We start from the raw sequence: 13,881 nt of genomic DNA, 5'->3' as shown, positions 1-13,881 counted from the left end.
TTAAAATTATGAGAATATTGTATTCTATTTTAACTTATTTAGACAACTTGAATAACACATAAAATTTAACTTAAATTATAAATAAAATTAGCCCAAGAAAGCAAAAACTTTAACAGGTCTCTCAAGAAGAAAATAAGAATACACTATTGAAGACCTACACAATACTCTTCTCCTTCCCTCAAAAACACTCAAAACTTTCAAGTAACATATATTAAATTTTCCAGAATATTAAATATAACAACAGCTGCCTAATACAGTTAAGTCCAGATAGTTAAAAAAAAATAGTAAGTCTCCATGTGTGGCACAGCCATTCGTGCAGTTGTCTAAACTAGAAACTATCCTGGACTCTCGCATCCAGTTACCACTTCTGCTCACTTTTTCTCAAATCATCACTGTTCACATATGTCCTCTGGTGAACTCTGAAGACAGGGAAGCCAGGGTCTAGGTTCTGGCTCTGCCGCTTCAGCTATGTGACCTTGGGCAAGTTCTATTATTGAGCCTTCATTATCTGCAAAACACAGATAATGGCACCTCATGGGGTTGTGAGAATTATTTGAGATAATGCATGTAGACAGCTTGGCACTGTGCCCAGAACTTCAATTTTAGTTCATTATTATTGCTTCTGTTGATGTTATTATTATTATCATTATTACATAATCAACACCATCGCTGGTTGCAATTGCAATACTAGGACAAAATGGCTACACCACTATTTCAGCATGTATATTTCTATCATACTATAGGGCTGGGATTAACACTGGTATTTTAGCTTCAGTGAAACTAAATGTTTAATACCCTTCTCATAAAAAAACTCATAAACATATATTTTATTTGATGTTTTAAAATAACTTTCTTTAAAAGCTATTATTCTAATTATTAAAATACAAAATATTTAAAGTAGACTGAACACTATTAAAATAAAATGAACATAAAAAAACAAAATAATCATTTTATAAGTATGTCCTTAAGAACTGACAACATAACAACACTGGGTCACAAGTGTATTTCTATACTAAAGTTTCAGCTCTTAACATGCTCTGACCCTACCTTAAGAAGATGAGATCAAATGTTATTTCTGTATCTTCAAATAATCCGCTTCTTGCTTGATATTTATGAAGATGCTTTTTACTTTGAGGTTTTTCTTGGAGGAACTGTAGTTGTACATCAAGCTGTATTTTTGTTTCAAAGAAAACATTTCCAGCGGCACTTATCTTTGCTAGTTTCCTCATGTAGAGGAATTCAAAGGCAGAATTACCTGTTATCAGTATGACAGCAATGTTCCTAGTCTACTTGTCTGGAGAGCCTCGGTGTCATTTGTACAACAGACGTTCTGCTTTGCTGACTGACATTTCTCCTCCTCTTAGGGACAATGTGGGACTGGAAGAATTTTTTCACATCAGTACATTTTTCTGTTACTGATTTCTAATTTCATTCCGTGGCAGTTGGAGCAAACTCTATTATTTCAATTCTTTTTGATTTAATGATCAACTGTTTTATGGCCTAGGTGACGGTCTATCCTGAAGAATATTCCATGTATACTGGAGAATAATGTGTATTCTGTTGTTCTTGGGTGGAGTATTTAGGTCTACTTGGCTTACAGTGCTGATGGTCAACTCTTCTGTTTCCTTGCTGACCTTCTGTCTAGAAGATTCCATCCATTATTAACAGTGGGGTAATGAAGTCTCCAACTGTTATTGTTAAATTGTCTGTTTCTCCCTTCATTTGTATCAGTTTTTGCTTCATGTATTTTAAGGCTCTATTATCAGGTGGATACATGTTTATAACTGTTATACCTTCCTAAAGGATTGACACTTTCATCATTAGAAAATGTCCCTCTTTACCTCTAGTAACATTTTTTATTTTAAATTCCCTTTTGATATTAACATAGCCACCCCAACTTTCTTATGCTTGTTATTTGCATGATATATCTTTTCCTATCCTTTCATTTCCAATATATTTGTGTCTTGGATCTAAAGTGAGTGCCAGTACAGACAGTGTATAGTCAGATCTTGTTTCTTTAATCTGGTCTGACAATCTCTGCCTTTTGATTGGACTGTTTAATCCATTCACATTATTGATATTATTGACATAGCTGAATTTGTGTCTGCAATTCAACTTTTTGTTTTCTGTATGTCTTGTGTCTTTTTTTTGTTCCTCTACTCCTCCTTTAATGTTTTCTTTTACATTAAGTGAATATTTTCAAATGTAATATTTAATTTCTTTAATGATTTTTTTCACTTATAGAGATTTTTTATTATTTCCTTTGTAGTAGCTCTAGGACTTACCTCACATCTTCAGAGTCTCTTTAGATTTATATTAATTCCAGTGAGATGTGGCAACGTTATGCCTATATAGCTCCATTTTCCTTTTTCCTCCTTTTCTGGTATTACTGTTATATACATATTGTATTTATAAATGTTACAGTTCAAAAATACACTGTTATCATTACTTAATATAACTATGTCTTTTAAACACTCCACTAAGAGAAGAAAACCAAGTATATACTTAGAGTATTTGTTATGTTAACCTTCTTATTTGCCTTTTCAATAAGTACTTTGCCTGACTCCTGACAAGCACTTCACAGAAAGTGGTAAGAACAATTTTGTAACTCAACACAGGTCCTCTTTGGCTATGATATAGCTGGGTTAGCACAAAAGGTAATAGAAAAGTGACAACTGATGTGAAGTGTCATGAAATAAATACATTTTCTATTTTTATAACTTGCTGTAATGTTGTATAGTATGGTTTGCACAAAAGTAGCAGAAAGCTGAAAGACAAAAATCTAAATGTTGCTAACAAGATAACTGACACTGATGAGAAAACCAAATACATACTATCTCTCATCCAAAATGCTTGGGACCGGAAGTGTTTTGGATTTCTGATTTCTTTTTTCAGATTTTGGAATATTTGCATCATACTTGCCAGTTGAGCATCCCTACTCTGAAAATCTGAAATCCGAAATGCTCCAATGAGCATTTCTTTTGAGCATCATATTAGTGCTCAAAAAGTTTCAAATTTTGAAGCATTTTAGATTTCAGATTCTCAGATTAGGGATACTCACCCTGTATTCTGCTGTTATTTTTACAGGTTTAAGAAAATCACTTAGCAGAAGGTTGATTCAGGCTTCAACTAAAACACTACGTTTACAGAATAATAGTCACATTTCTCTGCCCTGAGTCTTTCAAATTTATATCCTCTTGCTCCACTTTCATGAGAAAGATTCCAAAGACTTCAGTGATTTTTCTAAGAAAGTTCTAGGATCTCTAAACTTAGGATTAGCGTCCAGTCAGTGTTATGTCTGTCTCTTACAACAGTATACAGTAGTTGAATCCACAAGAATATAGTATGATAATGATTTCTCCAAGCAATGTGTGCTGTGGACCACTCCACTACTAAACAAATATTCAGGAATTCTGCAAGTCGCAACCATTCGGTAGGTTGAAATCATCCATGGTGGGGAGTATTTTTACCACTTTGAAAAATGCTATATATTGTTAACTCCCTCCCCAGCCAACCCCTCTAAGCCTGCCCCAGCTAGCAGCTAGTTTACTAGCACTCCAACTGACTCTACATCAGCAAGAAAAGGTTAAATCCAGGGCAATACTGTCTATTACCAGAAAAGGGAAATGTGAACTCCCCTTGATTAACATTTCTACCACCAGGATGTTTGAGTTGTAGTGTTAACACCAGAAATCTGGAATCCTCAGTTCTTCACACTATCACAACCTCCCACCAGGTTTACAAAGATGTTATGATACCACAAAATAACTACCCTGAGAGTAGTCTGAGTCTTCCTGATTCAATGAAGTCATCAGAAAGGATTCATTTGGAGCTGTTAAAGAAGGAAGATTTTATTTTTGTGACAGTGACATACACAAACTATTTGTATACATCACTACATTAGATAATTTAATATGACAAAAGAAACAACTTACTTCAGAAAAGCAATCTAGATTACATATCTAACCACACTTAAGAAATCAAAGAAAGCAATAATAACACACTGTTTACAAATCCTGCCTGTTAAGTAAAGGAATCCATCCTTCTGACACCTCTACCATCCATCATCATTGATTCAATAAGCATTTGTCAAATGCCTACTACATGCACTAAGAACTGTAGTAAATGCTGTGCTATGACTGTGGGCAAAACTGTATAGGGGAAAATGTGAGGAGACCTCAGGCAGAGGTGAGAGGGTGAGGGTGTGGAGCAGTGAGTTGCATCTATGTTACCATGTTTTTTCTTCACATATAAGGGTCATGTTAAACAGTTACTAAATGGCTAACCACATGATATGGGGTGGGCCTGCTGAAATAAACACACTCCTCCAGGCCAAAAACTCAGTGACATTTCCCTCTGGCTCCTGCTCCTTCACAGTGGGCTGGACTCCCAAAGCGTCTGCTCCTCGGGCTCCTGCAGTCCACCTCCCACCGAAAAGATCAGGCCATGCATGAATGTTACTACATACATTTGTTTTCATTGCGATGCTTTTAAGTCCTCTTCTTGCCCTTCCCCACTCATCCACATAATCTTATTTGCTACTTCCAACTATTTTCTTAAATAAAATAATTTTATACCCCATTGCTTGGTGGTCAGGGAAAAATTCTAAGCCACATCCTTCAAAGTTTGATAAATTTGCTGCGTATAGCATAGCTCCAAAAAATACCCTTTGCCCAGTGAAGCAATAAAAGACCACCATATTTTTAGTTAAATACTTTGTTATCTCCATGCTTTAATTTTTAATTTTTTAAATTCATTTTATAGACTTCCTCCCAGTTCTTTATCTGTCTTCAATTTACCTGCCTTCTCTCACTTTTATTTTCTACTATTTCTGCCCTCAAATTATATTCGTCAGGTTTATGCAACGTGTCTGCTCTCTTCTCTGAGGAAACATGAGAAAAAGAACAAATCTCTACGTAGGCAAAATATATACAAGCTTACCTCTTTCTTTCTTTTTGGTCTCATACAGAGAATACAGTAGCAAACCTGGGGAAAAGCCTAAATAGATGAACAGCAACGCATATTATCCTTATAAGTCACCCTGTGGCATTATTTATATAGAAAATACTCAGATATATGGCATGAAGTCAATTACCTAAGAAGCAAAGTGAAACAAACAAAACCTGGGTTTTTCTCCCCATACCACTCTTCCATGAATCCCCAAATGAGCCTCTAGGATAAGATTCATTCCTTTGTTTTTCACAGTCCTCAGGGATGCTGTCAAAGCAGCTCAAATCCATATGCCATTACCTTAAATACTTTATCTTTCTTGTCAAAAAATGTACCAGTGGACATAAATATGTATTTAATATAATGTAAGACAAATTTTAAAAAACATTTTAATCCCTCTAAAATCAGGATGCATCTTCTAATCAATTATAAGAGCACTGTGTCATAACTTAATTGGCAGTGACTTTTCTCCTTGCTAAAGGATGCATAAAATCATTGTGCATCTTGCAATCAATAGCATTTTGAAGTCAATGAAATATGCTTTAAGTATGCACAAGAATGTGAGTCTTTCTCTGAATCATCCTATAAAATTAAAATCAGGTTAGCTATTTAAGTCTCTAATAAATGGCTCAATAGACCATGATAAGTAACACTGTTAGGAAATACTGAGAATTTTTGCTTTCATATTTCAAAAGAAGTAATGTTTTAGGATTTTGAACTTAAACACATTAAGGACAGATATTTGAAGACATTTATTTTACATTAATGTACTACAAAATGCTTTGTTTATATCATTATGCAAATCATCTTTTATAAAGCTGGCAGTCTATCTGAAAGGCCATGATCTCTTGGGATTTGGGATTTTCAAATTTCTCAAAATATTGACGTGGTTAACACATGATACCTTTAACTTATAGAAATGACACAAATAATTAAAATACTAATTTCCCTGTAATTCAAGCTCACAGCATTCACTGTCTATTACACTAAGAGAATACTTCATAAGACGTGAATATTTAAATTTGAAATTTTAATAGTAAAAAAAAGAGGTGACTTTCTTTTCTAAAAAATAAAAATCTGTTGCTGTTTTCCCAGGGGAAATTTGTTAGGCACTGCTGCCAGTCTACCTCATGAATTTTTGCTCTACCAATTCAGGATTTATGATGATTTGGGTAAGAGCTGGGTTAAAGCTTGTGGGCTCCTTTAAGGTTTAGACTTTTTCTTTCCTATCTATTTCTCAGGGCAAAAAAAAAAAAAAAAAAAAAAGGCTGGTGCACAACAACAATTTACTAAATAAATTAATGAGAGGTACAAGGAAAAAACATGATAATTTTTAGGGCATTTAACATTAAGAGACTAGGATGTACAAATATTGTTATTTAAAATAAACCTCTATTAAACATGTTCACTAAAATATATGATTTCCTAATAAGAAACCCAAGGACCACACTGGTTAAAAAATAAACTAATTAACATCAATATAATATTAAAATAATAAAACTGCATTCCACTTAAAATACTCTATCATTCAGACATCTCACAAAAATACTATACTAGCCTTCCCTCTAGCCACATCCACATGAGCTTTCATTTTGTAAGTTGTCAATACCCTTCTAAGGTAAGCCTATCAAGTTTTGTTTTATTGTACAAATGTTCTCCCAGTTTTAAAACATTTTCACCTTATCTTTTATGGTATTGACATTCTTCATTTTAATTTAATAAAATCTGTCCAACTTTTCTACTATATTACCTAAATTTCAGTATTACATGGGAAGGACTTTGTCATCCCTAATTACAAGAATATGTCCTTGTATTTTCTTAATTATACTCAGCAGAATTTTTAAGGAAGAGTGTCATTGGCAATAAAGCATGGCCTTATTAACATAAAATATTTATTCGAAATTAGCCTTTGTTTTAAAAAATGTTATATGTGGTAATTAAAATTTTTTTTAAATGAGAGTTACCATTTTTCACCCCTTGGAAACTCATTCACATTATCTTCAAAAAAATTATTATAATTTTTTTATAATATCATTGTAAAATGAATAAAAATATTCATTTTTTAATGTAGGCAAGAAACTAGCATTTTTACTGACACACCAATTAGAGTTCATGATCCAATGGAGTGCCACTCTCACTTCTGACTTGGTCTCATTTTACACAGGAACCTAACTTCCCTCAAGCTTCCCCAGATAACAGAAGCATATTTCAGGGCATAAATCATGCCTATGTTAACAAAAATCCCACTTATCAACTGACTTTTCTGAGCAAATATGAATATCATTCAGTATTACCAGAACAGATTTCTTTACTATATTTCTTAACTCATATAAACTACCTATATATATTTAGGCCCTCTTACTTTTATATAGATGGTGATATTCACAGAAATTATTTAAAAAATAAAAATGTTCTGGGGCTGAAGTATATAATGTAAAAGTGATACCACTACTGCTGAAAAGAAATTACTGGTAATGATAGTGGCAATTGTAGGTTCTTATTGTGAGACAGAAAATGATGTTAAAAAAAATCATAATGCAAGCTGACCTAAAGTCTCTACCTTTCTCTATGGCCACTGTCTGAATCCTAACTATTTTACCCCGGATCATCGTAACATTTCTGTGGGTGACGGCTATCATAATCTCATCATTCAAAAGGGTAAGTTAGAACAGAAATAAAACTGTACCAGAAATTCAGCTATCACTCTAACACAGATCTTATCTATTTATACCAGGGAATAATATCAGAATATCACAGTCCAAGACATGGGCTTGATTTTCCTCATGTACTTTCTGGTTGCACTCCCTTGGGTTAAGTTATTTAACATTATTCAACTTCAGCTTTTTCATCATGGCAAAATGATTAATTTACTTATAAAATGCTCAATTTCTAACATAAAATCTATGAGTACTTTTATACTACATTCTCAGAAAATTTTGATTACATGATATTCAGAAACAGAGAAGAAATAATTTTGGATATCCTAAATGGTTTTAAAAAACAATTAACAATGCAATTAAGTGAGAAATTACTAAAAATAAATAAGATCCCCATCCATGTGGAGAAAAAAAAATTCGAACATGATTTGGGGTGGGGGGAGGGTCAGAGAAGAAACCAGCATAGAAAAGAATGAAACTAATAAATATAAAATTGTGTATGATACATCTAAGCAATACTTACAAGGAAATTACGAGCTTTAAGTGATTCCAATAGAGCAGAATAAAGGCTTAAAAATGAATGAGCATTCCAAGTTAAGAAATTTGAGTAACAGAACAAGCCTGAAGAAAAAGACAGGAAAAGATAATAAAGAACAAAATTTAATGAAACTAAAAAGGATGAAGCAAGAAAGTATCATGAAAATCAGATGTTGGCAAAATAAAAAGAAAGTAAAACAGAAAACTGGCAACACTAATCAAGAAAGCGAGGAGAGGCACAAATGAATGATAGAAGCAATAAAAAATAGACATAACTACACACCCAGCAGAAATGAAAGACAGTAAGAAAATACTAGGACTGATTTTTTGCCAATAGATGTGACTGTTTAGATAAGATGGATAAATTATAAGAAAAATACAACTTCCTAAAACTGAAGAGAAAATAGAATGTTTGGATAATCCCTTATTGTTAAGTACACTTCGGAGTTAAAAGTCTACCCTGCAGTCCCTCCCAAAAGTCAAAATATGTTGTAAGACTTGCCTACAAAGGTACAATCCCAATATCAAACAAACAGCTCCATGGGAACCAGAAGCATATAGTCCTCAGATCATCCTATCAAACTAGCATAACCTTAAAACAAAATCAGGCACAGAAAATTATAAAACATAACAAAAATATAAACCAATGCCTTGAACACGGATTCAAAATTTTTTAATAAAATATTAACAAATCAAATCTAGCAGTGATTAAGATTAAATATCATGACCAAATTGGTTTAAAGATATGTAAGTCACTTTTAAACATCAGAATGAAAGAATAAAGGACATAGTAAGATCATCTTTACATAGAAACAAAACGTGATAAAAATAAAAATCCATTTATGATTTTTAAAAATAATTTCAACAAATGAAAAATAGAAGATAACACCTTTAAGCAACTAAAAAATATACAGACTCTCTTCCCACAAAAAAAGATAGCAAACATTTTAATGGTGAAAAATTAGAAGCATTTTCTTTAAAATCAGGAACAAGTCTAAGATACCAATTTTACTGGAGCCAACTGAGCAAGATAAGAAAAATAAATAAAAAGAAACAATTATTTCAAAATGAAGAAACAAACTTTCATTATTCCCAGCTGATATGACAAGAAAATCTGAAAACACCAGCAGACAATTTTCATAACGAATGAGAATGCAGCCAAGTAGCTGGATATAAAATAAATATTCAAAAATATATTGCATTTTTATTTGCCAGGAGCTAGAAAACAATTTTATAAAAGAAAAAATCATTAAAATGAGGAAAACACTAAATTCTAACAAATAGAGCAGAAAAAAATAAAGATTCATATGGAGGAAAATGATAAAACACTAAAGAAAACACAAGTATCAGAAATATACAATCTTTTTTGAATAGGAGGCCTGAAAACTGTGAAGATGGTCAGTTTGCCCCAGATTCAATCAAACCCAAACAAAATTCTAACAAGTTTTTTAAAAACCTGATTCTAAAATTCAAATAGATGAGCAAAGAACTAGAAATAGTCAAAACATTCCTGAAGGCAAATAACACAAGGAATCTGCCCTACTGTATATAGTGTATACTGGTTATTGCACACTGTATATATCAAGACAATAAAGTGGTAAGTAATTAACACATTGTGATATTAAAATATGGGTAAACAAATTCACAGAACACAATACAGAGCTAAGAAACAAACCCACACAAAAGTGAAAAATGAATATGAAACAGTAAAAGAAAAATATACTAAATGTTTCAGAGACATTTAACAACATTAGCAATGGTTACCCACTTGAGAAAAAAAAGAAACTTGAATCCTAACTTACACTACATTAAAAAACTAAGTATTTTTTTTTAAAAAAACAAACTCCAGATGGATTTTTAATCTGAAATGTGGAAGTCTTTTAGAAGAAAATATAGAAAAATATATATATACTTAAGACCTTGTGGTAGGGAAGAATTTAAGACAAATAAAAATACAAAAAAATGAATCATAAAAGCAAGAAATTAATAGGTTGACAATATTAAAATTCACTTTAGTGAATAGAAGGCACTTTAGATAAAGTAAAAAATAAATCTGAAAAATAAAGCACATAAAATGAATAAAGATAGTTATTCAAAATATATTAAGAAAAAGATAACTCAGTTTTTACAAAATGGACAAATAATACTAGCAAGAATTTCAGTAAGCGGGAATGCAAATGAAGACATGTTTGACATTATTAAATTAAATAAGCAGGAGGCCATTTGCCTGAGGCTGTCTCCTTACCTTGAGTTATGACCTAACAAACTGCAACCTCATTTAGTGCGCAAACAAACATAAACCTAATTTAGAGTATTTTTTGTAAAAAAATAGCTACTTTTCAGCCAATCACAGGCAGTCAACTGATCAGATCATGCCCAGATAAGGTAAATACTTCATCACACCCTATCCAAACAAGGCAGGTGCCTAGTTGCAGCCAATCAGGTGATTTCTCACTTTGCGTGTTCAGCCTATACAAGCTTGCTGCTCACACTGCTCGGCAGAGCTCTCTGAACCTCTTCTGGTTCTGAATGATGCCTGATTCATGAATCATTATTTGTTTAAATAAAATCTGTTAAACTTTTTGTGTCTAAAGTTTTTCTTTTAACATCAGTAATCGTGGAAACAAAAATCAAAGCAGAATAAAAGAGGATTTAACATCTATCCAATTAGGAATAAAAAAGACTAAAAATACCATGTACTTGATGGTACAAAATGAATTCTTGGACACTGATAGTGGGAATGCAAGAAGTTTCCCCAAAAAAACTCTGGAAAACAATATAGCATCATTTTGTAGAGCTGAACATCCACATTCCCTATATATGCTCTAGAAACTCACACATAGGCACCAGGATATAAAAATATTCATACCTGCATTGTTTATGATAGCAAAAAGGTGGAAATAACTTAAATATCAATAGAAGAATGGGCAAACAATTTCATACAGTGTAATATTACAACAATGAAAAGTAACAGCTATGTGCAACAGCATGGGTGAATCTTAGGAACAATGTTAAGTGAAAAAAGCTGCAGAAGACTATGTACAATATCATTTCATTTAAAAGTTCAAACTCAGGCACAACTAGAAAATATATTGTTTGGGGATACATACTTTTGTGACATAATTGTTTTTTAAAAGGACTGAAATGATGAACACAAAACTAAGGACAGTAAAACCTCTACAGAAGAGACAATGGGATGAATTGCCGATCAGCATGTGGGTGGATACAATGGTACTGGCAACATTCCCGTTCTTAAATTGGGTGTGAGAATCAAAGATTACCATGTCATTCTTATGCTTTGTAATTTAACATGCTACATATGTTAATTTATGTGTCAAACATTGTATGATAAAAATTTAAAAGAGTATTAAAATTAAAGCTTGACAAAGCCATAAAACTCTCCTAATCGATCTATTTATTTCTTCCCAGTTAATTTTATTCATATTCCATTACCACATCTGTGACAGTCACTATTTCATTTAAATCCCACTCAACAATTTTAAAAATAGTGTCAAGCACAATGCGTGTTAAGAATCAGGAGATAGCACTGTAAGGAAAAACATAATGACATTATGGACACTTGTGTGAATGTTGCATCCTTATCTCTATCTCCAAATTGATTAAAATCAAAATAAATCAAATTAAAGTCATCTGATTTTCATTCAAAAGAGAAAAAGAATAAAATAAGTACATTAACATAATTTAGTGCATTTCTTTACTCTATTGGTGTATGATAGACAAAGTCAGTTTCTTTACTTCCATATTACACTAAACAGATTTAATCCTCCTTAAATTATTAAAATACAGGAGGAAATGTCTTTTTTAATCTATAATGAGGAAGTTGCTTTTAAGAGCCTACTACTATGCTAGATACTTCTGAAAATAAATTAGTTACTTGTCCTAATAATTACAAGAAAGAGAGAAAGGGAGAAAGAGCCTCAAATAAGTTAAAGACCACAGAACCTTCGATGGAGACAAAGCCTTAGAACTAGAAGCAGTGTTTAAAAATAATTTTTTTAAAAAGCAATGTGGCTAAACTTACGGGGTGAAAAAACCCAAAGTACATCAGAAAAACAATGAAAAAGAGATCTATTATAGATGACTTACCATAATCTAAAATGAACGACTATATTTTTAAAGTATATTCTTTGATGGAAGAAATGAATATCCTTTAAAATAAAATAGGTAACAGCAAGAAAAGGTTTGAAAAATCTCAACACCAGCCAACAGCAAGAAAAGGTTTGAAAAATCTCAACACCACTGTTACTCAGACTTTTCATGTTGTTAAAGAGAAACTGATATTATTTCTTACTTATATTTGAAAGGGAAAACTATTTTATTTTTAATTTCTGTATAAAAATGAAAGCCAAGTAGTAATTCTATGCAGTGAACTGCACAGAACAATGCTCACTTGGTATTCATCCTAGCTCTTAAATAAGTGTAGCCTGCCAACTGTAGCCCAATCCATTATTCTGAACCTCATTATCCAATTTCTCTTTCTAGAACCTTTGTTTCATTTCCTCCTTCCTATCAGGCATTTAGTTCACTGTTCTGAAAACTCTTGCCAAAGAAGTAACAAGGAAAAGGAAGACAGGCTCACATTTACTTTGCTACTAGAAGCAGCTCTAAACCATGACTAGATGTAAAAAAAAAAAAAAAAAAAAAAAAAAAAAAAAGGCTGGCTATAGACAAAGAAAACTTTAAAAGCACGGCCTCTTATAATCCAAGTGTCTCAAATGCCTTATGCGTTTAAGTCAGTCAACCCTTCAAAGGGACAAGGTGGCCATGGAGACATCTCTACTCTTTCTATGCTTATTTTTCTGCAAGAATGTCATTAGAGGGTCAGATATACATGGCCCTTCCAGAGCTCCCATGGAAGGAGTGGGGGGTGAGGAGAAGGCAGACATGAGGGGTGCTACACAGTACCCCATAAATGTAAGACCAACCCCAAACCATCTTGAAGGCTTCACAGGCTGGTTCAAGGGATGGAGAACTGGGATGGCAGGAAATTATTTCCCCTACAGATACCTGCTCAGTAGTCTAACTAGATTTAAAAGCTATTTTTTGTAAAACGGCTTTCAATTGGAATCCTATTTAGCTAAATTACTCTGTCAAAATAGTCTGCTGTAATTCAAAGATACAACAAGGCAAAATAAATAATAAATCACGGAATACAAATGTCATAAAGAGAACTTTATTTGCCCACAACATTAAAAGCATATAATCAATTCTGCTCATTAACAGATAGTGTTTAAACACTATTTACCTCACTACCTGACCGTCCCTACATGCTCTTCTGCATCACATCTATTTTTTTATAGTACTTAGAAAGATAATCAATGTTTTCTACGGTGAAAACCAATTTTTTCCTTTCAAGTTTTTAATTTTAATACAAAATTACACCCATCGCAGCTAGTGAAATAATATAAAGGCATATAAATGAGTGGGTCATCTTCCCTTGCTCCTTTTCCCACTTTTATACACATATCTGTGTATAAATCCTTTCCAACACTGTCCAATCTCACAGAAGCCTCTGTGTGTGTATGCATACATATATACATATAAATACTCGTATACACACTTGACTTTGTTCGTTTTCACAAAAAAATAAGATATTTTACATACTACATTGCGATGTTGTTTTTCTTATTTGATAAGTCATCACCATCAACTAAAGTAATTAACATTTTTTCAAAGCTGCATGATATCCCAAAATATGAGTATACTACAAATTATT

General features: G+C 32.5%; 1 protein-coding gene across 9 annotated transcripts in view; it reads right to left on the bottom strand.

The window, feature by feature from the left end:
- Positions 1 to 13,881, bottom strand: part of HIVEP1 (HIVEP zinc finger 1) — a 225,368-nt gene that overhangs the window by 122,571 nt on the left and 88,916 nt on the right. The window lies entirely within an intron of this gene.

Source organism: Pongo abelii, chromosome 5 (genome assembly GCF_028885655.2).
Source record: "Pongo abelii isolate AG06213 chromosome 5, NHGRI_mPonAbe1-v2.0_pri, whole genome shotgun sequence".
NCBI lineage: Eukaryota > Metazoa > Chordata > Mammalia > Primates > Hominidae > Pongo > Pongo abelii.
The sequence above is the reverse complement of the archived record's forward strand: the minus strand, read 5'-3'. Positions and strand labels throughout refer to the sequence as shown.